Below are 24,559 nucleotides of genomic sequence, written 5' to 3' on the forward strand. Positions count from 1 at the left end.
TCCACCAGTTCATCGCCTACATGAATGACAACGGTCATAATATGCACTTTACTAGCGTGGTAGGCTATAACAGCATAGAATTCTTAGATACTAAACTTGTAGTCAAGAACAACCATCTAGAGGTTGAGGGATTCAGAAAATTAACAGCAACAAATTCCCTATTAAGATATGACAGCTTCCACTCACATCATGTTAAAAAATCACTCCCTTTCGGACAATTTATCAGATTAAAACGAATAAATACTACCATGGAGACATTTGAGATACAGGCTAAACAACTGTGGGATAGATTAATATTGTTTTGTATTTAAGGGGGGAGGAGTTAGTTGTAGTCAGAGGTCACATAGTCACATAGTTAGTACGGTCGAAAAAAGACATATGTCCATCAAGTTCAACCAGGGAATTAAGGGGTAGGGGTGTGGCGCGATATTGGGGAAGGGAGGGGATTTTATATTTCTTCATAAGCATTAATGTTATTTTGTTCCATGAATGTATCTAATCCTGTCACGTGTAAGCGCCCTGTGCAGCGCGAAACCGGTCGACTTACCTTGCATTCTTGTTGCGTGTACCAGCATTCCCGAATAAAACTTCTTGCTGTGCCGTGAGTGACGTTTGCGAATTCTTCATTTCTCTGAATATGACGCTTGTGCTATAAAGCAGACTGAGCACCGGGAGTGTGGCAGCATAGGACCTGCTTGTGGTGGTGAACCAGTAAGCTCCATCCCTACGTGAGTGCAGCAGTGCCGGCCTTTTCTTTTTCTAAATGTGTATCTATTACTTTAACCGCTAGTCTCTTAAAAGCTGGGAAAGCCACGTCAGGATTTTGCATGGCCAGCATTCTAAGTTGGGCCTTGTCCCATTTGTTCAGTGCCCCTTCTATAAAACGGTCCATCAGTACTCGATTGCCCTGATCGGGCGTGATGCCTTCCAACTTCTGTACCGCCTCTAATGCGCTCTGTAAAGCTACTGCATATGCTATGAGAGTCTCACCCGGCTTCTGATGTCGTTTATATAGTCTGAGGCGTACATCCGAGGGAGAATGAGATTCAAACCGCCGGCCAGGTACGCAATTCCTCTAAGGCGGGTCCCTGGAGCTGTCCCAGAAGCAGCTGTATCTGTTGGTGAGGGGGTAATGCATAAAATCCGAAGAGGCTGTAAAACTTTTCTGTAAAGTCTCTCAATGTAAAAGGGTCACCATTGTAGGTGGGAAGGACAGGATTCCCCAAGAAGACAGGTGCAGTAACAGGGGCTCCCAACACATAGGGAGAGACTGGAGGTGGACTTGCTGGGTCCTGCTCCGCCGGTGATAAAGGTCTTGCTGGAATCACAGGTAGAGTACGTCTTTGTGAGGTAGAAGGTGTTGGTGAAGGCGGCAACACCCTTCTGACTTGGGGTGGAGACCCCATTGGTGGGGCCACTGGAGCATCGCCCCCTTGCTGTTCAGATGGGGACTGTGGGGCTGCAGGTTCTGACATTTCTGTATTTGGTATGCTGGCCCTTTAAATAGATCTCGAATTCCCAGGTCTTGGAGGGGCAAGCTGTGCATAACTAGCTTGCCCCCTGACTGGTGAGCAGTAAGGGGTTAAGAAATATACAGGCAAAGTTTTAGCCCCCTCCCCCGCCTGTAAAACTTGCCAGTGGCTATAGTGGTATGTCCCATGGGTGGGGGGGAAGGAGTGCACCAATCAAGGGTTCAATAGTTTCCCGGGCTTTCAGGGGCCCTCCCCTGGGTATTTATAGCTGTGGTGCCTCCCTTCCCCCCTCAATCTGCCCAGGACCCGGAGTTTTGCTACCGGTTGGTGAGTGTCTGCCCCTTATTTATGGCCCGGATGGAGCAGGAGGGTGAGGGCTGGGATGCTTACTTGGGGCTGAGCTGGCCTCCCTCGTGTTGCGCCGGCGTTGGGTTCGGGAGGCTGGCGGACCTCTCCTTAGTCCCGCTCTCCTATCCCCTGTAGTCCCTGTGCGGTCTGTCCCACCCTTTCCTTTTGCCCTCTTCCCTGCCCCGAGCCCCCTCCCCTGCCTGTACCTTGATCCCTATCCCCGGGCGTGCTCCTTATGAGCATGCTCTGGTTTTCCTTCTTGTCCCCCCCCTGTGTGGTCCCCTCCGTCCCCCCCCCCCTGTTGTCCCCTCTGTCTCTGGTGGTGGCGGCCCCTGGGTGGCTGCTGCAGGGTGGTGGTGGCCCCTGGGTGGCTGCTGCTTGCTTAACCCCCCTTTTTGCGCAAATGGACGTTTATTAACGTCCATTTGCGCATCCCCAGCTGTAATGCGCGCTCACAAGGCGAGCGCGCATCATAGCCGCGGGTCCCAGTTGCTATTAGCAACCAGGACCCATGCTAATGCCGGACATCGACGATCGGGCAGATGTTCGGCATTACCTCTTTAGACGCGGCGATCAAGTTTGATCGTCGCATCTGAAAGTGAAATTGCAAGCATCCCGGCTGCTCAGTTGGGCTGATCGGGACCATCGCGATAAAATCGCGATGTCCCGATCAGCTGGGACGCAGCAGGAGGGTCACTCACCTGCCTCCTGCGCGTCCGCTCGTTGATTGATCGTTGATCGTTGATAGCACTGATCGTTGCCATGTTAATACATGGCAAGTGATCAGTGTCAGGTTCAGTGAGTGCAGTGTCATAGCCCCCCCCCCCCTTATCTCCCCCTGTTAAAAGGATTTCAACAGTTAAGTTCATTTAACCCTTTCAATAAACGTTTGGATCACCCCCCCCCCCTTTTCCCCATACATAAAAAAAGGATAATTAATACATAAATAAATGAATTTAAAAAAATTATTAAATTAATAAATACAATACATAAATAGATAAAAATATTCATATTTGAATAAATATATTTCTCAGTAATAATTAGTGTGTTTTTGATCGATTTTTGTACCGTAAATATGTATAAACAGTGATCTCATCATCTGATCAAAATGACGCTGGTACCACGGACGACTTCAGATCACGGCGCAAACTGTATGAGCCCTCATATCGTCCCCACTCATTTACCCAGCTCCTCACCCCCACCACACTTATCTCCCCCTGCTGCTGTGGCTGCTGTTGCCCCCCTTTTTCCTCATGCTTTTCCAGTGCTCCCCATGTTCTTGCAGCCACGGCACCCCCTGCCTCCCCATCACCTCTCCGCCCTAAGTTCCCAACCCCTCCCCTGCTGCCGCTGCTTTCCTTCCTCCTGCCTCTCCAGTATCCCCCGTGCAGGGGTAGGGAGTGCTCCCCTGATTTCATGTTGCTCTTCCCCCTCTGGGGCCGGATGGGAGCATAGACTTATTCGTCGCCGCTCTCGCTCTGGCCCTGGGAGGCGGTACAGGCGGTGTTTTTTGGACCTTCTGCTCACCTGCAGGGAGTAAGTGTTTCGGTTCTTCCCGCAGGGGTTCTCCCTCATCCTCCTCTGCCTCATACAGTGCCTCGGAGTTCTCTACTGCTAGTTTCCCGGTGTGGTTTCCAGCTCCGTTTTGGGCGGCGGCCGAGTGCTTGCGTGCCTTGTCCCATGCCTGCGGCAGTGGTGAAGTGGTCCCTCCAGCTGTTGTGCTTCTCCATCTTCTGGAATTGGTGAGTGTTCTGCTGCGGGGCTTGGCCCCTTCCCCGATTTGTGTTCTTATGGCTGCGTTCTGTGTAGTGTTCGTCCTTTTGTTCCCTTGTGTTTGTTGAGTTTGGGTCTCGGATATGGATGTATGTCTGTTTTGGTCTCTGGTTGTGAGTTGGGTACGTCTCTTCTTGACGGGGTGCTTTGGTAGAGTTTCATCTTGCGCGGTGCACGCTTGGGTGAGTGGTCTTTTGGCCTTAAACTCTGGGTGCCCGGGGTTTGGTGGACTTAGCTCCCGAGGCTTGTTCCTTATCCTGGATCGGTGGCTGCCACCCAGTTACGGTTTTGTTTTGGTTTTCTCCTCCTTTGTTTGGTTTATCTCTCCATCTTGGTTGTAGTCTCTCTATGCTGCTCCATTTGTCCTAGTGTATTCGTCTGATGTTTTTCCTGTTTTGCTCCCAATCTCTGGTAGGTATGGGACTCCTGTATGTCGTGCTGGTTGCTTTAGCTGATGTGGCGGTGGGTAGGTTTCGCTTGAGTCTTCGGTGGGTAGGTTTCACTTGCGTATCCGTTTGTCCACCCTTGTGAGTTCTTTTCCTGGTGGTATTCCGGAGGGTGATTCTCCTGTGCGCTTGTTGGGGTGTGGTTTGTTGCTGCAAGGCTGACATGCAACTTTGTGAAGTGTTCCATATTTTGTGCTCGCTTCGGCAGCACATATGTTAAAATTGGAACGATACAGTAAGATTAGCATGGCTTCCGCATGCCGCATTGGCGTTGGTCTGCTGCTTTCCTGTGGTCAGGGAGTGATTGCGTTTTCTCTGTTTTGGTTTCCTCGGGGCTCGCTAGGTGCCCTGGTTCCGGTCCTTGCTAGTTTACTGAATGTTCCACGGGGAATATGGTTCTGGGCGGAATTTTTTCCTGCAGGTTGTCTCCGGCTGCCGAGGGTGTGTGGTGTCTGTGCCCCCGCATATGTGCCCCGGGTGCGCTAAGGGCTGACGTTTCAGTTGCTTGGGGTTTTTCATGAGTCGTGCAGTGGACAGGCCTGCTTTCAGTCCCCCGTTGCGGCTCACGGGGAGCTTGCTCTGTTCTCAGATGTGGCTGGTTTGGTTGGTTGTTGGTGTGGTGTTTGGTTTTTCCAGTGGTGCTGCGGGGTGGTTTACCTCTGGGTCTTAGTAGTCGGGGGGGGGGGGGGTTTCTGCCATGCTTGGGTTTTGTTTGCGCTTTTCCCTTGGTGTTGGTTATGGGACTTTGGGTGCTTGCTTCGGCAGCTCATGTTCTACAATTGTAACGGTACTGTGTGGGTTGGCGTGGCCCCTGCGCTTGGTTGCGCTCTAATTTGGTGATACTTTTCTTCTTTTCAAGGGTGTGATTTGAGTGATCGTGGTGTGTTGTCGGTCTGACATTTGGTGCGTTGTCACTGCTATTATCTCTTTTTCGGCTTTCTTCCTGTGCTCGGCTTGTTGCACCCAGTCCTTAGCTGTTTGGAGTTACGATTTATTTTGGGGCTATGCTCCTTGGGGTCGGTACTGGGTGTTGATGCTTTGTCCTGTTTTCTCTGGCAGTGGTTCCGGAGGTTGCTCCCTCGGGTGGAGTTGGAAGGTTTGCTCGTGTGGCTGGCCCATGGGTCATCGTGCAGAGTGGTGTATTTCTTGGTCCGCTTTGGTGGGTCCTGCGACTCACGGTACGGCGCTTGCAAGTGGTTGGTGTTGGTGTGGAGGCCGGGATGTCTACAGTCGAGGAGGGTCCCGGAGGTTCCAAATGGTCTGTGGATAGGGGATTTGTTTTTCATACCTGGAATGCCCCTTGTGGTAACCTTACGAGGCTCTGATGTTTGATTTCCTATTTCGTTTTTATAGGATGTGATAACGGAAGTTAACTGCTGTGTCACCTCTCCAAGGAGGTTCGAGATTTGGGCTGTGTTCTCCGTGCATCCAAATAACATTCTTAGTATGTGACACTGGATATCTTCACCTGTTCATGTGAATCACCTGCTAATCAAAAAAAAAAAAGTTGGGTGGCTTTCCCGCTGTGCTGCGATCCAGTGGGGGTGCGGTTGCCGCACAGCACATGGCAGGGGGGGGGGGGATTTCTTTTCTGCTTTGCGGTTGGTGTATACCTAGCGGCTGGGCCTGCGAGTGGGTGGCCTTGCTGTCGGCGACCGCTTTTTCACATCAGTTTTTGGGTCGCTTGGTGGTGGCTGCGGGTCGGGTTTTTGGTTGTCGCTTTTGCGTAGTTTTTTCTGATCCGAGGTTTTGCACTAGCTTTTTTTGGGGCTATGTGGATGGGGCACTTCCTTTCTCTTCGTCTCCTTCCATGGGACTTGGGTGTCTGTTTTTGGGTGCCTATTTTGTGGTTTCACGAAAAAAGTAAAAAAAAAAAAAAAAGCCCGTCGGTCCGAGACTGCTTAGGCGATCCGGGTCACGCAGCTTGTGCTGCATGAGGGTCCGCGAATGACTGTTTTTTCCGGTGTCATCCTATTGTTGACTGGGCAGTGGTGGCCACCCCCCCTTTTTTTCTTTTTGCTCCCCGCCCCCGATTATTCAGTTTCAGGTTTTTTGTCTGTTTTGGGTTTTGGCTTTTCTTTGATAGGATGGGGTTTTGTGATTTCGGGATTTGCTCTCTTTTTGTATTGGGGCCGGCGGAGGTGGCTGGGTTTCCGGAGAGGGTAGCGCTGCGCGTGGGGCGCGGGCGATCTGCATGATCCACTCGAGTGGAGTTCACACGAGTTATTTAACAAAACAAAAAAAAAATGGTCCTGGTGGCAGGTACCTCGGATTTCCTGGAGAGGAAAAGTGTTGGGCGGATTTCCTGGAGAGGAAAACTGTTGGTCGGATTTCCTGGAGAGGAAATGTGTTCAGCGGATTTCCTGGAGAGGAAATGTGTTGGGTGTGTCCAGGGGGCTGAGGTGGCCCCAGGTGTTGGCTATCCAGTATCTCTTGGGTGTGGGTCGAAGCCCAGTGTAGGGCTAACTGGTCTCCTCCGTGGCGGTAAGAAGACGGTGAAAGCGGGGTCAACCCGGGGTAGACCTCCACACAGGACGGTGTGGCAGCACCTCTCGGGTTGGTAAGAAGCCAATCGGTGTCTTTGTTACAGTTAAATTGTTATTTATATAAGTAATTTTATAAATAAAGCTATGGCCGATTCCCACCTACGGAAAAGTTAAATTGTTGATGTGTCAGTTATTATTTAATTATTTATTGTAGTAAGGGGGAGGGGTAGTTATAGCCTGCTAGGAGCTAATTGGGTCTCAACAGTCCCAGAAGATACGCAGTTGTTCTCTAATCTGGAACTTGAGAGCCTAGATTTCAAATTTGAGGGCGGTGACTTCAAACTCAACAGCTTTTAATTGAAATTTGAGTGCGTTGATCGGTAGCTGAAGTGATTCTATATAGGACTTCAATTCAGGAATCTGGTGTCTCAAAGTCCTGTACTGTTCCGGCTCTTTACAGCTTCCAACCCTTTGTCGCATTCTGCGCCTTTTCCAGCGCTGAACTTCCTCTCTTTATTGGTTTCCGGCACTAGACTCCAACAAAATGGCCGCTGCGGCACCGAGGGCTTCGGTGGGCGAGGTCTCTGGATCACGTGCGCAGGGAGGCCCTGCGCTAACTTCAGTACTTTCTTTCACAGCTTGTAGCTCCGCTGTGCTGTTCACCTCCCCCCTTACTTTACATGCGCACTTCCTCCACACAGCACCGTGTGCGCAACCCCTTACTCCAGAGTATAAGTCACAGTACATGAATAAAGTTCGTTTTCTGGGGGGAGTACACTTTCACTAGTGGCAACTGTAGTAGGCACACACCCGAATCCTGTTCGTGCAACGCCAAAAAGGCTTTGTGGTAGCCCTTGGGGGGTGTATGGTAGTTGGGGTGTTGTTTAGGTAGATGAGGGGTTAAGGTTAACCCTATAATTGTGACGCCAGGCTGAGGGCTAGTATGCTGAGGTCATTCTCCGGCCTATCGTCGCCCTTCCCAGTAAAGATAGGTGCATGCATAAAATGACTGAAGGTCCACAAGGTACTTAAACTTGAACTGGCATAAACTTTACTGACAGGCTTGCAGTACATCCAATGCACAATAACAGTCTCATGCAAACAGTCTCTATATAGTTCAGTGACTGACAGTTGTTGCGGACCTTGACTAGTAATACAAGTCTCTGAATTTAGGGCTATTTGCGAAGATCCGTCCGGATTTAGGGGATAGATAAGGTCTGGTGATCTTGCAGAGTGCTTAGGGATTGATACACTCACGATTCTGAATAGATCAGCCGTTGCTGCAAGGCTCAGGCCTAACTCACTGCGGAAGATAGCTGTGCAGATCCTGCTCGCTTGACAGCCCGGGAACAAGAGAGAGAATCATGGCCGCCGCTCCCTCATATGGGCAGGGGCGGGGTTGTTTTGATTGGTCCGAATATCTGTCACTCACCGTCACAAAGCAAGGTAAGCGCAATACATCACAGGAACCTCCAAAGGTCCTGAAGCCAAAAACCATAGAGTTTACCTGATCACGTGACCCGCAGGTCCTGCTATATACATTAGTACTATTATATTTACATAAATCCTGAACAAACTATTAGTTTAATGACTATCTAGATGAGAGGTGACAAGGGGCAGACTAGACAAAAAGGACCCCGACGTCCTAGGGACTCTGGCTATGGGGACCTATATACACAGGTACCGGATAGGAGGCGGTACCGGGACACCGCACAAACCTATATAAGTAGGGTATCATTTTAATCATATGGACCTACAGAATAAAGATAAGGTCTAATTTTTACCGAAAAAGTTACTGCGTAGAAACGGAGGCCCCCAAAAGTGACAAAATATCATTTTTTCTTCAATTTTGTTGCACAATTATTTTTTTTTCCGTTTCGCCATTGATTTTTGGGTAAAATGACTGATGGCATTACAAAGTAGAATTGGTGGCTCAAAAAATAAGCCATCATATGGATTTTTAGCTGCAAAATTGAAAGGGTTATGATTTTTAAAAGGTAAGGAGGAAAAAACGAAATGTAAAAAACTGGAAAATCCTCCGTCCCCAAGGGGTTAAAGGGCCAGTGCTCAATTAATCAAGTGTCTGCACCTGCACCCCTGTCCTTAAATATCAGCTCCTCCCTTGGTTTCCTGACGGATCTTTGGTTGCCTATTGCCATAGTGAAAGTCCTGTGTCTCTGTTACCGTATACCTGTTCCTTGCTACCTTACACCTGTGTTTCCTGACCTAGTGCCATCTTGCGATGTCCTGCCAGTCTCCTTCTGTGCTACACCACCTCCTAGCTACCTGTGTGGACGAGTCGTACCAGGGGTAGCAACCTGGGTGCCCCTGCCGCAGCAAGACCATCCCGCTTTGCGGCGGGCTCTGGTGAAAACCAGCAGCACCTTTGACTCCGCTCCCTGGCAAGTCTCACATCATCATTCACACGGGCCCAGAGGATCCACCACCTGCCGTGACCCGTTAAAATTGATCAATTAAGGTATTGCATGTTATAGTCCCCTATGGGGGCTATACAAGTGTAAAAAAAAGTGTCAAAAAATAGTTAATAAATGGGGATTCCCTAATAAAAGTTTGAATCCCCCCCTTTTCGCATTTAAAAAAAGAAACTATGTAAATAAAAATAAATATAAACATATGTGGTATCGCCGCGTGAGTAAATGTCCGAACTATAAAAAAATGTATCATTAATCAAACCACACTGTCAATGGTGTACACTTAAAAAAATTCAAAAGTCCAAAATAGCGCATTTTTATACCATAAAAAGTCCCATCAAAACAAAAATGATACCGATAAAAACTTCAGCTCACGGCGCAAAAAATGAGCCCCATACCACCCTGTATGTGGAAAAATAAAAAAAGTTATAGGGGTCAGAAGAGGAAATTTTTAAACGTATTAATTTTCGTGCATGTAGTTATGATTTTTACCAGAAGTAAAACAAAATCAAACCTATATGAATATGATATCATTTTAATAGTACGGACCTACAGAATAAAAATAATGTTTCATTTTTGCCGACAAATGCACTACGTAGAAACGGAAGCCCCCAAAAGTTACAAAATGGCGGTTTAATTTTTTTTTTAATTTTGTCCCACAAATATTTTTTGGGGGTTTGTCTTCGATTTTTTGGGTAAAATGACAAAGTACAATTGGTGGTGCAAAAAAAAAAAAAAAGGCATCATATGGGTCTGTAGGTGCAATTGAAAGGGTTATGATTTTTAAAAGGTAAGGAGGAAAAAATGAAAGTGCAGAAATGGAAAGTCCTCAAGGGGTTAAGTGGCAGAGAACACTGTCAGCTAAGCTATTTCTCCAAAAATAAACAATACTCTGAATACTCTGCTCTGTCTATTTCTTGCAAAAGTAATAATGGACAGAAATGCTTGCATAAACATTCCGTATCATATATACTTACACATATACTATTACATGATAAGGATGCATCGGAAGGTCAAAGATTTTTACTCATTTTGGCATGCAAGGCTCCATAGCTCAGGGGTTAGAGCACTGGTCTTGTAAACCAGGGGTCGCGAGTTCAAATCTCGCTGGGGCCTGGAAAAAAATTTATTGTGTTCTGTTTTATGTTACTAGTTTTCTTTTGTAAAATAAAGGCATATATATTATTATTTTTGTCTGTAGTGTAATAGTTGCATTTATAATGTATCAAAAAATCATACTTCATAGCTAAGCTTCTGAGGGGTTCTCGACATAGACCTTGTATAACACAAAGAAAATATTGAAAAGCATGTGCAAGCAGGCTGCGCTAGTGGTGTAGGGGTATCATGCAAGATTCCCATTCTTGCGACCTGGGTTCGAGTCCCGGCTAGCGCAAATATAATATTGTTAGTTTTTTTTATAAATATTTTTTGAGATTCTAAAGTTTTTAAATGCAAGCTTCCTGTATGTTGCTTGTAACACACAAAGTGAATAACAAAGTGATGTATGTGTACGCAATATCAGTGCAGCATTTGTCTGTTCCTATGAAATGTAACTCTGCATACGAATTCACTCCATGCTTAAGGACAATTGTCTCTCTCCTTCCTTCCCCCCCTCCCTCCCTCCAATCCTCCCTCCCTCCCTCCAATCCTCCTGCTCTCTCTCTCATGTCAGCTATTCCAGTGTTTTTCAAGCAGTCTTTAAGTCCCCCCAACAGTTCATGCTTTCAGGGTTTCCTTAGCCTTTCACAGGTGATCTAACTGTGGTGATGCCTGATTCACTGACCATAATTATATCACCTATGAAAGACTGAGGAAATCCTGAAAACATGACCTGTTCAGGGTACTTGAGGACCGTGCTTGAGAAACACTGAGCTATTCAATTCACTTCTACGGTGTCCATTTTAGGACATCGTCAGTCGTCCTCCGTCAGGCAAAACAGCGTCCCGCCTCCTCCCTCAGACCAATCTCCGTCAGGAGTCAGCCACAACTTCGTCCTACCTCCTTTGTCATCCTAAAGTCTCTCATCCAAAACTCCGTCATCTTAAAGTCTCTCATCCAAAACTCCGTCATCCCTCAGACAAAAAACCTTCCTGTATTGTAGCAGAGCCGAGTCAGTGTACACACATATGTACACACATATATATCCACACACACACACACACGCTTATACACATATACATGCAGGGACACCTACTATAGTAAGGCCCCATGTTGTACAGCCTCTGCGGTCTCCTTTCCTCACAGCTCTGTGCTCTACCCTGCCCCCCCCCCCCCCTCCTCCGACAGCTGAGAGAAGAGTTCGGGGCTGAGGGATGATACCAAGTGCAGCGGGGGTGGGGGGAGCGGGATTGTGGTGAGGTGAGAAGAACTCCAAAGCTGCAAATGAGTTTATTTAAAAAAATGTCAGACATTTGGGGGCCCTCTTGTTTGACTGGGTGCCTGGGGCCCGGAGCACAAGCTCCAAGAGCACGATTGTTAATCCGGCCCTGGTGATGGGAGGAATTGCCCCGTCATTACAGGACGGGCAAGCACTGGCTCTGCTCGGGGCCCCCCAGCCAGCTCGGTGCCCCAAGCAAATGCTTGGTTTGCCTGTCCTGTAGCGACGGGCCTGGGTACACCTTCTCCATCTAAGACTTAAAGGGGTTATAAACCATGAGGTGTATGGATGTACCTGGCAGGTAGTAATGGACATGCTTAGAAAGGATCTGTGCTTGTCTTGGGCTAAATGGCTGTGTGATGATATTACCATAACAATATGGCTAGCTTTTTGTGAACTTGTATTTCCTGCTTGACTTTTCTTTTTTTAATACAAATCGCACAGTTCTATTTTCCTCCCTCCCACACATCAGCCACTCCACTCACTGAAACAAAAGACGTGGGGTTTTCAATCAGGGTGCCTACCACTGTTGCATTAGTTGCAGTTGATCTTTCTCCCACCAAGCGATCCCTCCACCCATTGAAGCAGACAGGCTCCCTGTCATCAGCTGACTAGTGAATCAGGTCTCGGCCGCATTGCAAGCTGGGAAAAATCCGAGACAACAGTCATTTTGTATGCTGTTAAAAATAAATAGTGGGGTGAAAATCACAGAAGAATTGTGAGAAAACTGTCACACACAGGTACAGACACTATATTATGAACTACACTAACTTTACAGTCCCTGTAGCATAGTCAAATAAAAAAAATTCCTGGAATACCCCTTTAACACACCAGGGCATACCTGTACCTTCTCAGCGCCATCTTTACTATAGAGAGGGAGTAGCTCCCAGCTAAGGCATTGTTTCCCATCCAATGTACCTTAAGCTGTTGCCATCGGCAGACTGACAACATTCAGGGCCCCTGGACCAAAAAAAGCAAGGCCTCCTGCGAGGCTCCGCCGCTTGTTACACTTTTGCCACGCCTCTATTCCACCAAAATTCCACACACAAAATAAACTAAAATTTATATATGTAAGAAACACTTTAACATAGGTAAAATAGGTAAAATAATTTCCATGACTAATAATACCAGAATACAAGGAGGAAATATTTACCACCACACAATAACGGGATAATACCACCATACTGTACTGAATAAAACTGCTATACACAGACCAGTATACTATACAGGATCTGTATACTATATAAGTGATTATAAACAGTGATCATATAGTGGTAAATACCAGCTATACAGAGATCTGTATACAATATAAGTGATTATATACAGAACCATATCACAGTAGATATCAGCTGTACACAGGATGAGTATACCATATACGTGATTACAATTACATTTAGGGACTCACAATTACATATTTTCTGACCAGCGGCAAACTCTTTCCTTTTCTTCTCTGTCAGGATCAAACCGACATGTCCATCTCTTAACATCTGCAGGACAAATATGTTAGACTCTGCATTTTTCCAACACCCTTCCCACCTCTACATAATCTTTCCTTCTATAGGACCACAAACTGTAATAATGCCCTCATTGGTGCCCTGCACAGTAAAAGGGCAGGTAGGTAGGTGGGTAGTTAACTAGATAGGTAGGTCAGGTAGCCAGATATGTAGGTAGGTGACTAGCCAGGTAGGTAGGTAGGTAGCCAGGCATGAAGGTAGGTGGGTAACTAGGTAGTTAAGCAGCCATGTATGAAGGCAAGGTATGTACATAGTTAGGTAGCCAGGTATGTGGGTAGGTAGCCAGATATGTGGGTAGGTAGCAAGATATGTAGGTAGGTAGTTAGGCAGCCCGGTTTGTAGGTAGTTTAGCCAGGTATGTAGGTAAGTAGTTAGGCATCAGGCATAAAATTAGGTAGCCAGGTAGATAGTCAAGTAAGTAGCCAGCACCCCGCTCAACCCAGTGGCGGATCCAGAGTCTACTCTCAGGAGGAAGATTATCAGAATATTTTGTGTTAGCAGACAGAAAGTAACGTGTTGCTTATGGAAGTTACAGGTAGGTAATGCCCCCAGGTAGGTAGTGTTCCCAGGAGGTAGTGGCCCCTAGTAGATCATACCCCCAGGTAGTTAAAGGGGTACTCCGCCCTAGACATCTTATCCCCTATCCAAAAGGATAGGGGATAAGATGTCAGATTGCTGCGGTCCCGCTGCTGGGGACCCCCGGGATCCCCACTGTGGCACTGCGCTATCATTACGTCACGAGGGGCGGGGGCCGTGATGTAACGATGCTCCGGCCCCTGTATTGCCCGTCATTACGTGCAGAGCTAACTCGCTCTGTGCTGTAATGATAGCGCAGTGCCGCAGCGGGGATCCCGGGGGTCCCCAGCAGCGGGACCGCAGCGATCTGACATCTTATCCCCTATCCTTTGGATAGGGGATAAGATGTCTAGGGGCGGAGTACCCCTTTAATGTCCCCCAGGAAGGTAGTCATGCCCCCTGTAGGTAAATTCCCCAGATAGCTGCCCTCTGTATGAAAACCCTTACGTAGGTAGTAGGTAGTCCTCCTATTAGTTTGGTAGTTTGCCCCCCTATTAGCTAGGCAGAAACATAGTATATAGTCCCCCACATTTGATAGGCAGCAGTTCCTCCACATTAGGTATAGGCAGCAGCAGAGTTTCCTCACAGTAGGTATAGGTGGCATCAGAGTTCCCCCACAGTAGGTAGAGGTGGCAGCAGAGTTCCCCCAGTAGGTACAGGCAACAGAGTTCTCCCACAGTAGGTACAGGCAGCAGGAGAGTTCCGACAGTAGGTACAGGCAGCAGCAGAGTTCCCCCACAGTAGGTACAGGCAGCAGAGTTCCCCCACAGTAGGTATATGCAGCAGAGTTCCCCCACAGTAGGTACAGGCAGCAGCAGAGTTCCTCCACAGTAGGTATAGGCGGAAGCAAATTTCCCCCACTGTAGGTATAGGTGACAGCAGAGTTCCCCCACAGTAGGTATAGGCAGCAGCAGAGTTCCCCCACAATAGGTATGGGCGGCAGCAGAGTTCCCCCACAGTAGATATATGCGGCAGGAGAGTTCCCCACCCCCACAGTAGGTATAGGCAGCAGCAGAGTTCCCCCCCACAGTAGGTATAGGTGGCAACAGAGTTCCCCCTACAGTAGGTATAAGCGGCAGCAGAGTTCCCCCACAGTAGGTATTGGCAGCAGCAGAGTCCCCCCAAACCTCCCTCCCCAGAATGAAAAAAATGAATAAATCTCACCTGATTATGTCCCATGCAGCGATCTTTTACAGAGCACAGCAGGGGCCGCGTCTTCTATCTTCCACAGTGCAGGCGCCTATGATGATGTCATCGGTGCCTGCACCGCATGCTGCGTGGGGGCGGAGGTCACGTCTCCTCTCTCTGTAGGCCACAGATGCAGCCAACACAGAGAGGAGGCTGTCCGCCTGGGAATCTGGGACGAGTGTCCTGGATCCTCAGTAGCAACGGCAGCACCGCTGGACCCGGGGCTATTGCCTGGACACCTATGACATAGTGGGAATAACAGAGACATGTGTGGACGATAGCTATGACTGGGGAGGGGGGTTAACATACAGGCTTATAGTCTATTCACGAAGGATCAGAGTCTTAACCCCTTAAGGACCAAGGACGTACCGGTACGTCCTTGGTCCTGCTCTTCTGATATAAGGCGGGGTTACACAGTAACCCCGTGTCATATCACGGCGGGCCCGGCGTCATAGTGAAGCCGGGACCCGCCTCTAATAGCGCGCAGCGCCGATCGCGGCACCGCGCGCTATTAACCCTTTAGCCGCGCGCTCAGAGCTGAGCCGCACGGCTAAAAGTGAAAGTTCCCGGCTAGCTCAGTCGGGCTGTTCGGGATAGCCGCGGCTAATCGCGGCATCCCGAACAGCTGACATGACAGCGGGAGGGCCCCTTACTTCCGGCAGAATCGTTGATCACTGGTTTCTTATGAGAAACCAGTGATCAACATAGAAGATCAGTGTGTGCAGTGTTATAGGTCCCTATGGGACCTATAACACTCCAAAAAAAAAGTGAAAAAAAAAAGTGAATAAAGATCATTTAACTCCTCCCCTATTAAAAGTTTTCCAATAAAAAAAAAAAACACAGTGTAAATAAAAATAAACATATATGGTATCACCGCGTGCGGAAATGTCCGAATTATTAAAATATATCATTAAACCGCTCGATCAATGGCGTGCGCGCAAAAAAAATTCCAAAGTCCAAAATAGTGCATTTTTGGTCACTTTTTATATAATTTAAAAATGAATAAAAAGCGATCAATAAGTCCTATCAATGCAAAAATGGTACCGTTAAAAACTTCAGATCACGGCGCAAAAATGAGCCCTCATACTGCCCCATACACGGAAAAATAAAAAGTTATAGGGGTCAGAAGATGACAATTTTAAACGTATTAATTTTTCTGCATGTAGTTATGATTTTTTCCAGAAGTCCGACAAAATCAAACCTATATAAGTAGGGTATCATTTTAATCGTATGGACCTACAGAATACATATCAGGTGTCATTTTTACCTAAAAATGTACTGCGTAGAAACGGAAGCCCCCAAAAGTTACAAAACAGCGTTTTTTTTCAATTTTGTCGCACAATGATTTTTTTTCGCGCTTCACCGTAGATTTTTGGACAAAATGACTGACGTCATTACAAAGTAGAATTGGTGGCGCAAAAAATAAGCCATCATATGGATTTTTAGGTGCAAATTTGAAAGAGTTATGATTTTTTAAAGGCAAGGAGCAAAAAACGAAAATGCAAAAACGGAAAAAACCCCGGTCCTTAAGGGGTTAAAGCTGCACTGTGGGAGGAGGTATGTGAGGGAAATGATAATGTAAAATCATTATGGTTTGAAATATATGGAAATATAATAAAATACTGATGGGGTATTCTATAAGCCACCAAATATAATGGAAGCAGCAAAAGACCAATTATTGAGACAAATAGATAAGACAGCAAATCCCAATGAGGTGGCTATTACAGGGCACTAGCCCGACATAAACTGGGAAACTGAGACATTTCAATCTCATAATAATTATCTGTCCCAAACAGTGCAGAACCCCACCCAAAGGGGGCACCCTACTGAACATAATATTAACCAACAGACCTGACAGAATAACTAATGTACAGGTCAGGGGGCACCTAACTAATGTACAGGTCAGGGGACATTAGAATTTGTCCTTTAATAAAGGAAATTCTTAGAGGAGCCACAAGAACAATAAACTTTAGGAAAAGCTCCTAACACTATAAATTTGGAAAATGTCCTCAAAAGCAAGAGTGTAGATACTAAATGGGAAAACTTTTAATAATATGTAAAATGCTCACTGTGAAAGGTACATACCGGATGGGAATAAAAGAGTCAGGAACAAGAGAAAACAACCGTGGATGAATAAAAATGAAAAGGGTGCAATAAATGACAAAAAAGCATTTAAGCTACAAAAGCAGGAAGGCAGCGAAGGAGCACTAAAAAGATATCGGGAGGGGGGGGGAATTGATAAAAATCAGATTAAAGCACCAAAAGGGGATTCATTGACAAATAGTATAAAACTAACCCCAAAATGTTTTTTAACTATAAAAAGTAAAACCAATAGTGCATGTATTGTATCCGCTCACCGCTTATTGCTGGTTCCCACCCGAAAACCGGATTACTATAAAAGGGACCAAAGTGTATTAAACCGAATTCACTAAAAATCAACCATATACGGTTTAAAACCGTAAACGGTTAATAATTTGTAGTCCGGTTAAATACGTTTGTATACGGTTGTATAAGGTTTTTATCATGAAAAATCTTTATTTTTATTTTTTTTATATTGCACCATTTTTCAATAAAGTTCCAGTTGTTCTATTGAAATTAAAGTGAAGTAGAAGGGGTTTGCCAACTGTCCTTGCCTTGCTAGGTTGGAGAGAGAAGGAAAAGGTTATTTATTGAGTTAGTGATTCTGTGTGTATTTTTAGTGATTTTACCATGCCTATTGTGCCCATTTTGCGCCTAAAGCAGTTACAGCTGCGGGAGTGTGAGAGGGAGCTTATGTGGAGGCGAGTATCATGTCGGTTTTGGGTGCACCCGGTGAATGCCATTCGGCCTCGGCTAGGTGCATTTGACTCACTTTATGTCTAATTACATATGTATCCGGGCAAGTTCCACGATTATTGCTGTATCCCCTGAACAGCGGCTGGTGTTCACCCTCAGGTAAGATTTAGTGTAAAATTTGTCATTTTTTTTATATAGTAACCATAGTCCACCAACTGTTCAATTGCTGTCTAGCAATGCAGGGATTGCATGGTCAGGGATATGAAATGTGTATTGAAGTAGCTATGAGTTCTGTGTGGGATTGCTGAGATTTGTAGTTCCCCCGAGCTGCATGGTCTGTGTTTGGACATACTGTCTAGTAGCTTCTGTTATGTTAGTTTTTCTTTTGTTTATTATGTTTGCTTTGTGGGTATTAACCTCTTAAGGACTTAGGGCGTACTTGTACGCCCTAAGCCCGGTCCCGGTGTGAAAAACGGGGTCACGCCATGACCCCGCATCACACCGGGTCGGTCCCGGGTCTAACGATAGCCGGGACCCTGGACTAACAGCGTGCGGCACCGATCGTTGTGCCGCGCACTGTTAACCCTTCAGACGCGGCGATCAAAGTTTCGTCTGAAAACTAAAGTAAACAGTTCCCGGCAGCTCAGTCCGATGTTCCGATCAGCTGGGACGCAGGCGGACGTCTCCTTACCTCTCTCCGCAGCGTCCGATCGGGGATTGATTGCTCCAAGCCTGAGCTACAGGCTTGAGCAATCAAGCCCCTATCTGACTGATCCCTGCAAAGCTATGGCTTTGCAAGGATCAGCATAGGAGATTAGTGTGTGCAGTGCTATAGCTCCCTATGGGAGCTATAACACAGCAAAAAAAAAAACCCCTTCCCTATTAAAAGTTTGAATCACCCCCCTTTTCCCATAAAAAAAGTGTGTAAATAAAAAAAAAATAAAAAACTTATGTGGTATTGCCGTGTGCGAAAATATCCGAACTATAAAAATATATCATTAATTTAATTGCACGGTCAATGGCGTGCGCGCAAAAAATTCCAAAGCCCAAAATAGTGAATTTTTGGTCACTTTTTATATAATGAAAAAATGAATAAAAAGCGATCAAAAAGTCCGATCAATACAAAAATGGTACTGATAAGAACACGGCGCAAAAAATGAGCCCTCATACCGGCCCGTACACTGAAAAATAAAAAAGTTATAGGGGTTAGAAGATGATAATTTTTAACATATACATTTTCCTGCATGTAGTTATGATTTTTTTCCGAAGTACGACAATCTCCAACTGTAACGCCGAGCGCTCCGGGTCCCTGTGCCTCCCCGGAGCGCTCGCAGTCCCGCTGACCGGGAGCGCTGCTCTAGTGTCCCCGGCGGGGATGCGATCCGCGTGGCGGGACGTTCCCGTCCGAGGGTCGCATCCCGATCCTCGCACCTGCCCTGTCCTACTTCTGTTCCGTCCCGTCACGCGCGGCACCGCTCTCTAGGGTGCGCGTGCCGGCTCTCTGAAATTTAAAGGGCCAGTGCACCACTAATTGGTGCCTGGCCCAATAAGTGTAATCACTCCCATTTTGTATAAAAACCCTCTTCCCCTTCCTGTCCTTGCCGGATCTTGTCGCCTTGTGCCAGTGAAAGCGTTTTTGTGAGCCCATTGCCTGTGTATCCAGACCCTTGCTGTTGCCCCTGACTACAAACCGTTGCTACCTGCCCTGACCTTCTGCTACGTCTGACCTTGCCTTTGCCTTGTCCTTGTGTCCCGCGCCAGTCTCAGCCGCCAGAGGGGTTGAGTCGCTATTGGGTGGAACGACCTGGGGGTTACCTGCCGCAGCAAGTCCATCCCGCTTTGCGGCGGGCTCTGGTGAAAACCAGTAATCCCTTAGATTCCATTACCCTGGTACGGCCCACGCCATCGCCTCTCTGGCACAGAGGATCCACTACCCGTGTCCTCCCCGCATACCAGTCCGGATCCTGACACCAACCTATATAAGTAGGGTATCATTTTAACCGTATGGACCTACAGAATAAAGATAAGATGTTATTTTTACCGAAAAATGCACTGCGTAGAAACGGAAGCCCCCCAAATTTACAAAATGTTGTCGCACAATGATTTGTTTTTTCCGTTTCGCTGTGGATTTTTTGGTAAAATGACTAATATCACTGCAATGTAGAATTGGTGGCGCAAAAAATAAGCCATCATATGGATTTTTAGGTGCAAAATTGAAAGCGTTATGATTTTTAGAAGGTGATGAGGAAAAAATGAAAATGCAAAAACGGAAAAACGCTGAGTCCTTAAAGGGTTAATATGCACTGCTCAATTTTTTTTTCGAGTGTTGCATCTGCCCATAGTAATCATGCAATTCTGTATGTGCAAAGTGTGTTCTTCAATTGATATAGTGCTAAATTCCCTTTTTTTGTGTAGTTAAAATGCCCACATATTGTTGAGGATTGATCCAAATCTGTGCAGAGGTGAAGTAGCCAAGTTGCTCATGACAACCAATACTTTTTGCTTTTTAAAATATTCCATAGCCTTTGTTAATTTTTAAGATGCAATTTGCTTTGTTGCTATAGGCAACTTTGCTACTTTACCTTGGCACAGATGTTAAAAATTGCCAAGCTTTATTCAAGGATAGTATCAGATATTAATTTGAATAGTTAGTGTATTCTCTGTGGTGCAATTGGTTAGCACGTTCGGTATAAAAAACTGAAAGGATGGTGGTTTGAATCCACCCAGAGACACAACAATCTTTTCAATTTGATAGCTAGTAAAGCTATCCTTTCTTCCAATATGTTTGTGCGTATATGAGGGGAGTGCAATACGCTTCACTATGCTTAAAACAGTATTTGTCTAGAACAGCAGGTGTGAACTTTTGGCTGTCCTTTCACAGTATGTAGGCCCTTGAAAGATTAACAGGTACAAAATACCACACTACTTAGATGTAGGTATGTGGTATGCGCTTATGAGGGCAGAAAAATGCGATACAGTACACTTAAAAAACATATCGGAGTAAAACACCAGCCAGTGATTACTTTTGCCTGGCCTTTCACAGTATCTAGGCCCTTGAGAGATTAACACGTACAAAATAGTACACTACTTAGATGTAGGTATTTCGTATGCACTTATGAGGGCAGAAAAATGCGCCACAGTACGCTTAGAAAAGAATTGGAGTAAAACACGTGCAGGTGATTACTCTTTCCTGGCCTTTCACATTATCTAGACCCTTGACAAATTAACAGATACAAAATAGTACACTACTTAGATGTAGGTATGTGGTATGCACTTATGAGGGCCGAAAAATGAGCCACAGTACGCTTAGAAAAGTATTGGAGTAAAACACCAGCCAGTGATTACTTTTGCCTAGCCTTTCACAGTATCTAGGCCCTTGACAGATTAACAGGTACAACTTAGTACACTGCTTAGATGTAGGTATGTAGTATGCACTTATGAGGGCCGAAAAATGAGCCACAGTACGCTTAGAAAAGTATTGGAGTAAAACACCAGCCAGTAATTACTTTTGCCTGGCCTTTCACAGTATCTAGGCCCTTGACAGATTAACAGGTACAAAACAGTACACTACTTGGCTGTAGGGATGGGGTATGTACTTATGAGGGCGAAAAAATGCTCTACAGTACGCTTAAAAAAGTATTGGAGTAAAACACCAGCCGGTGAATACTTTGCCTAGCCTTTCACAGTATCTAGGCCCTTGACAGATTAACAGGTACAAAATACTGTAGTACACTTCTTAGATGTAGGTATGTAGTATGCACTTATAAAGGCAGAAAAATGCGCTACTGTTACGTTGAGCGCTCCGGGTCCCTGTTCCTCTCCGGAGCGCTCGCGGCGTTCTTCTGTGTGCAGCGCCCCGGTCAGACCCGCTGACCGGGAGCGCTGCTCTAGTATCCCTGGCGGGGATGCGATCCGCGTGGCGGGATGCGCCCGCCCACGGGTCGCATTCCAATCCTCTCACCTGACCCGTCCTCCTTCTGTTCCGTCTCTGTGAAATTTAAAGGGCCAGTGCACCACTAATTGGTGCCTGGCCCAATCAAGTGTATTCACTCCCATTCCTATAAAAACCCACTTCACCTTCCTGTCCTTGCCGGATCTTGTTGCCTTTGTGCCAGTGAAAGCGTTTTTGTGAGCCCTTTGCCTGTGTATCCAGACCTTGCTGTTGTCCTTGACTACGAACCGTTGCTACCTGCCCTGACCTTCTGCTATGTCTGACCATGCCTTTGCCTTGTCCTTGTGTCCCACGCCAGTCTCAGCCGCCAGAGGGGTTGAGTCACTACCGGTTGCCCACACCATCGCCTCTCTGGCACAGAGAATCCACTACCAGTGTCCTCCCCGCATACCAGTCCGGATCCTGACAGTAGATCCGGCCATGATCCCGCTGAGTGGCCGCTGCCAAGTCTCGCTGACCTCACCACCGTGATCACTCCCAGCAATCCCAGCAGATCGCCCAACAAGGACAACAGCTGTCTCAGTTGACTGCCATGTTTCAGCAGCTTCTGCCTCCACAGCAGCAACCATCTCCTCCGCCAGCTCCAGCATCTCCTCCACAGCGAGCTGCCGCTTCCACGTCCAGAGTCCGCCTGTCTCCACCTGACAAGTTTGATGGGGATTCTAAGCTGTGCCGTGGGTTCCTGACCCAGTGTTCGCTGCACCTGGAGATCATGTTGGACCAGTTTACTACAGAACGGTCTAAGGTGGCATTCGTGGTCAGTCTGCTATCTGGAAAGGCCTTGTCCTGGGCCACACCGCTTTGGGACCGTAACGATCCTGCCACTGCTACCATTCATCAATTGGATGGGTATCCAGGAAAAATAGGACTCTGTCAGGCGCTTCTCCTCAAGGTATTGAAAGTCCAGACCACACAAGATGGATGCAGGGACAATCACTTTATTGGTGCAACAACAAGTTTGGAGTCCGAGCGGGACTCTTCGTCAGGCATAAGGAAGTCAAACACAGACCTTGTTTATATAGCCCTGAGGTTATCACTACCGTCACAAGGTCAACAAGTTACATAACATATAAAAACAGTGAGTTTGGGACATAATATAAAAAAAAAACAATAAAACCATACATATGTATATAAATAAACTTGGAAGCCTTTCCACTTGATCCTGGACCTCTGATTATTTGTGCTGTGGTGGAGATTGCATATTTATGTAAAATATAATATACTGTCACTAGGACATAAATGGTTAAAATGTTTAAAAGCAGTGTGTAAACAAAAGTGCCCAGTCCGTGCTGTCTGTAAACAATACAAGAGTTTATGAATGATAGTGAAAACGAGGCTGGTAGTAAGAGCGTAATCCTGTGTACTATGTAGTGCTGGCTGCGGGACTAGGATTGTGCCCGCAAGTCAAACACACATAGCGCTGTGATGCACTACATATAGTGCTAGACTGAGAAGGCTCACCAGAACTAGCGCTGTCGGCAACCTTGTTATGGCCAGATGCGATATGTAAGGGGGGAGGCTGAGCAGGAGCCGGTAGGCATGAGCGCATGCGCAGACGGGCTACACAGTGCTGCATCTGTAAACATAAGCCATGTGCTGGCCGGAGCCAGCGTAATGGGTGGATATGTGTCTTAAGCGCTACTGTGAGCTAAATCCTATGTGTCTCCAGCGCTGTAGAAAGAGACACACAGGGAACAAGGGGCCAAGATTGTGATTAGCAGATAGAAAACCAGAATGTGCAAGGGTATAAAATTTGTAATAATAAAAATTAATAAATAATAATAAGTCTATATGAATATTAAAAGATGAAATACCAATTGACTAAGTGCCAACCATATTAAAGGCTGATATGACCGATGCTAAATGATTATTAAAATTACATATATATGATGTATAACAACCACATAAAATACATATAATTAAGGCTTAAAGGGGTACTCCGCCCATAGACATCTTATCCCCCTATCCAAAGGATAGGGGATAAGATGTCAGATCGCCGGGGTCCCACTGCTAGGGACCCCGGGGATCGCCGCTGCGGCACCCCACTATCATTACTGCGCAGAGCGAGATCGCTCTGCACGTAATGACGGGCAATACAGGGTCCGGAGCATCGCTACTTCACGGCTCCGCCCCTCGTGATGTCACAGCCCGCCCTTGTCAATACAAGTCTATGGGAAGAGGGCCTGGCGGTCGTCACGCCCCCTGCCATAGACTTGCATTAAGGGGACGGGCCGTGATGTCATGAGGGGCGGAGTCATGAAGTCACGCTGCTCCGGCCCCTGTATCGCCAGTCATTACGCACAGAGCAAACTCACTCTGTGCTGTAATGATAGCAGGGTGCCGCAGCGGCGATCCCAGGGGTCCCCAGGAGCGGGACCGTGGCGATCTAACATCTTATCCCCTATCCTTTGGATAGGGGATAAGATGCCAGGGGCGGAGTACCCCTTTAATAACTGGTTATTGCACATAAATATTGCACACAGGAGGGATTAATAGTATACCCTATGGTAATCTCTATAGGACGGTTTCAACCATTTCATTAAGACCTTTTGGTGAAACTGTGGTGAGTTTGAACATCCAGAAGATTTTTTTCTTCTTTAAGGATTCAAACCGGTTCGGTACATCCTCAGGGATTTGGTCTATAGGGATGACAGTAATGAGGTTTTTACCTTCCGGATGGCTGTTGGTACAGTGCCTAGAGACGCCATGTAAGAGGAATTTATTTCTTATATTTTGTCGGTGCTTATTTAAACGATTGCACAGTGGCTGAATAGTTCGTCCCACGTATTGGAGTCCACAAATGCACTCCAGAAGATAAATAACGTAGGAAGACTGGTGAGTTAGTCTAAACTTTATCTGAAAGCTTTCGCCAGTGTTATTGGAGTGATACTCCTTCACACCATTTTTTATTTCCTTACAACACAGGCAACGGATATTTTTGCAGCTGTATGACCCTGTCGGTAGGCCACAATTTTTATTTTAACTTTTATGTTGCTTTAAGATGCTAGGGGCGAGAATATTCTTGAGAGAAGGGGCCCGGCGGTAGGTGACCTTTGGTCGATTTGGCAATTCTCCTTTTAAAAGATCAATACTTTGGAGAATATGCCAATGCTTACACAAAATTTGTCTGATATCTTTTGCATGATCACAAAAAGTGGTAATAAAATTCATTTGGTGGGAATTAGCTGTTCCTGTTTCTGGCAGGGTTTTTACTTTGGCA

The 24,559-nt window shown here is 46.5% G+C and overlaps 2 non-coding genes across 2 annotated transcripts; both read left to right on the plus strand.

Annotated features, from left to right (window-relative positions):
• The first annotated feature begins 10,000 nt into the window (after positions 1 to 10,000).
• On the plus strand, positions 10,001 to 10,073 carry TRNAT-UGU (transfer RNA threonine (anticodon UGU)). The gene has a single exon. It is a non-coding gene; the product is annotated as a tRNA-Thr (tRNA).
• A 206-nt stretch (positions 10,074 to 10,279) lies between these two features.
• On the plus strand, positions 10,280 to 10,350 carry TRNAG-CCC (transfer RNA glycine (anticodon CCC)). Its single transcript has one exon. It is a non-coding gene; the product is annotated as a tRNA-Gly (tRNA).
• Positions 10,351 to 24,559: the final 14,209 nt, after the last annotated feature.

This window comes from Hyla sarda, chromosome 7 (genome assembly GCF_029499605.1).
Source record: "Hyla sarda isolate aHylSar1 chromosome 7, aHylSar1.hap1, whole genome shotgun sequence".
NCBI classification, from domain to species: domain Eukaryota; kingdom Metazoa; phylum Chordata; class Amphibia; order Anura; family Hylidae; genus Hyla; species Hyla sarda.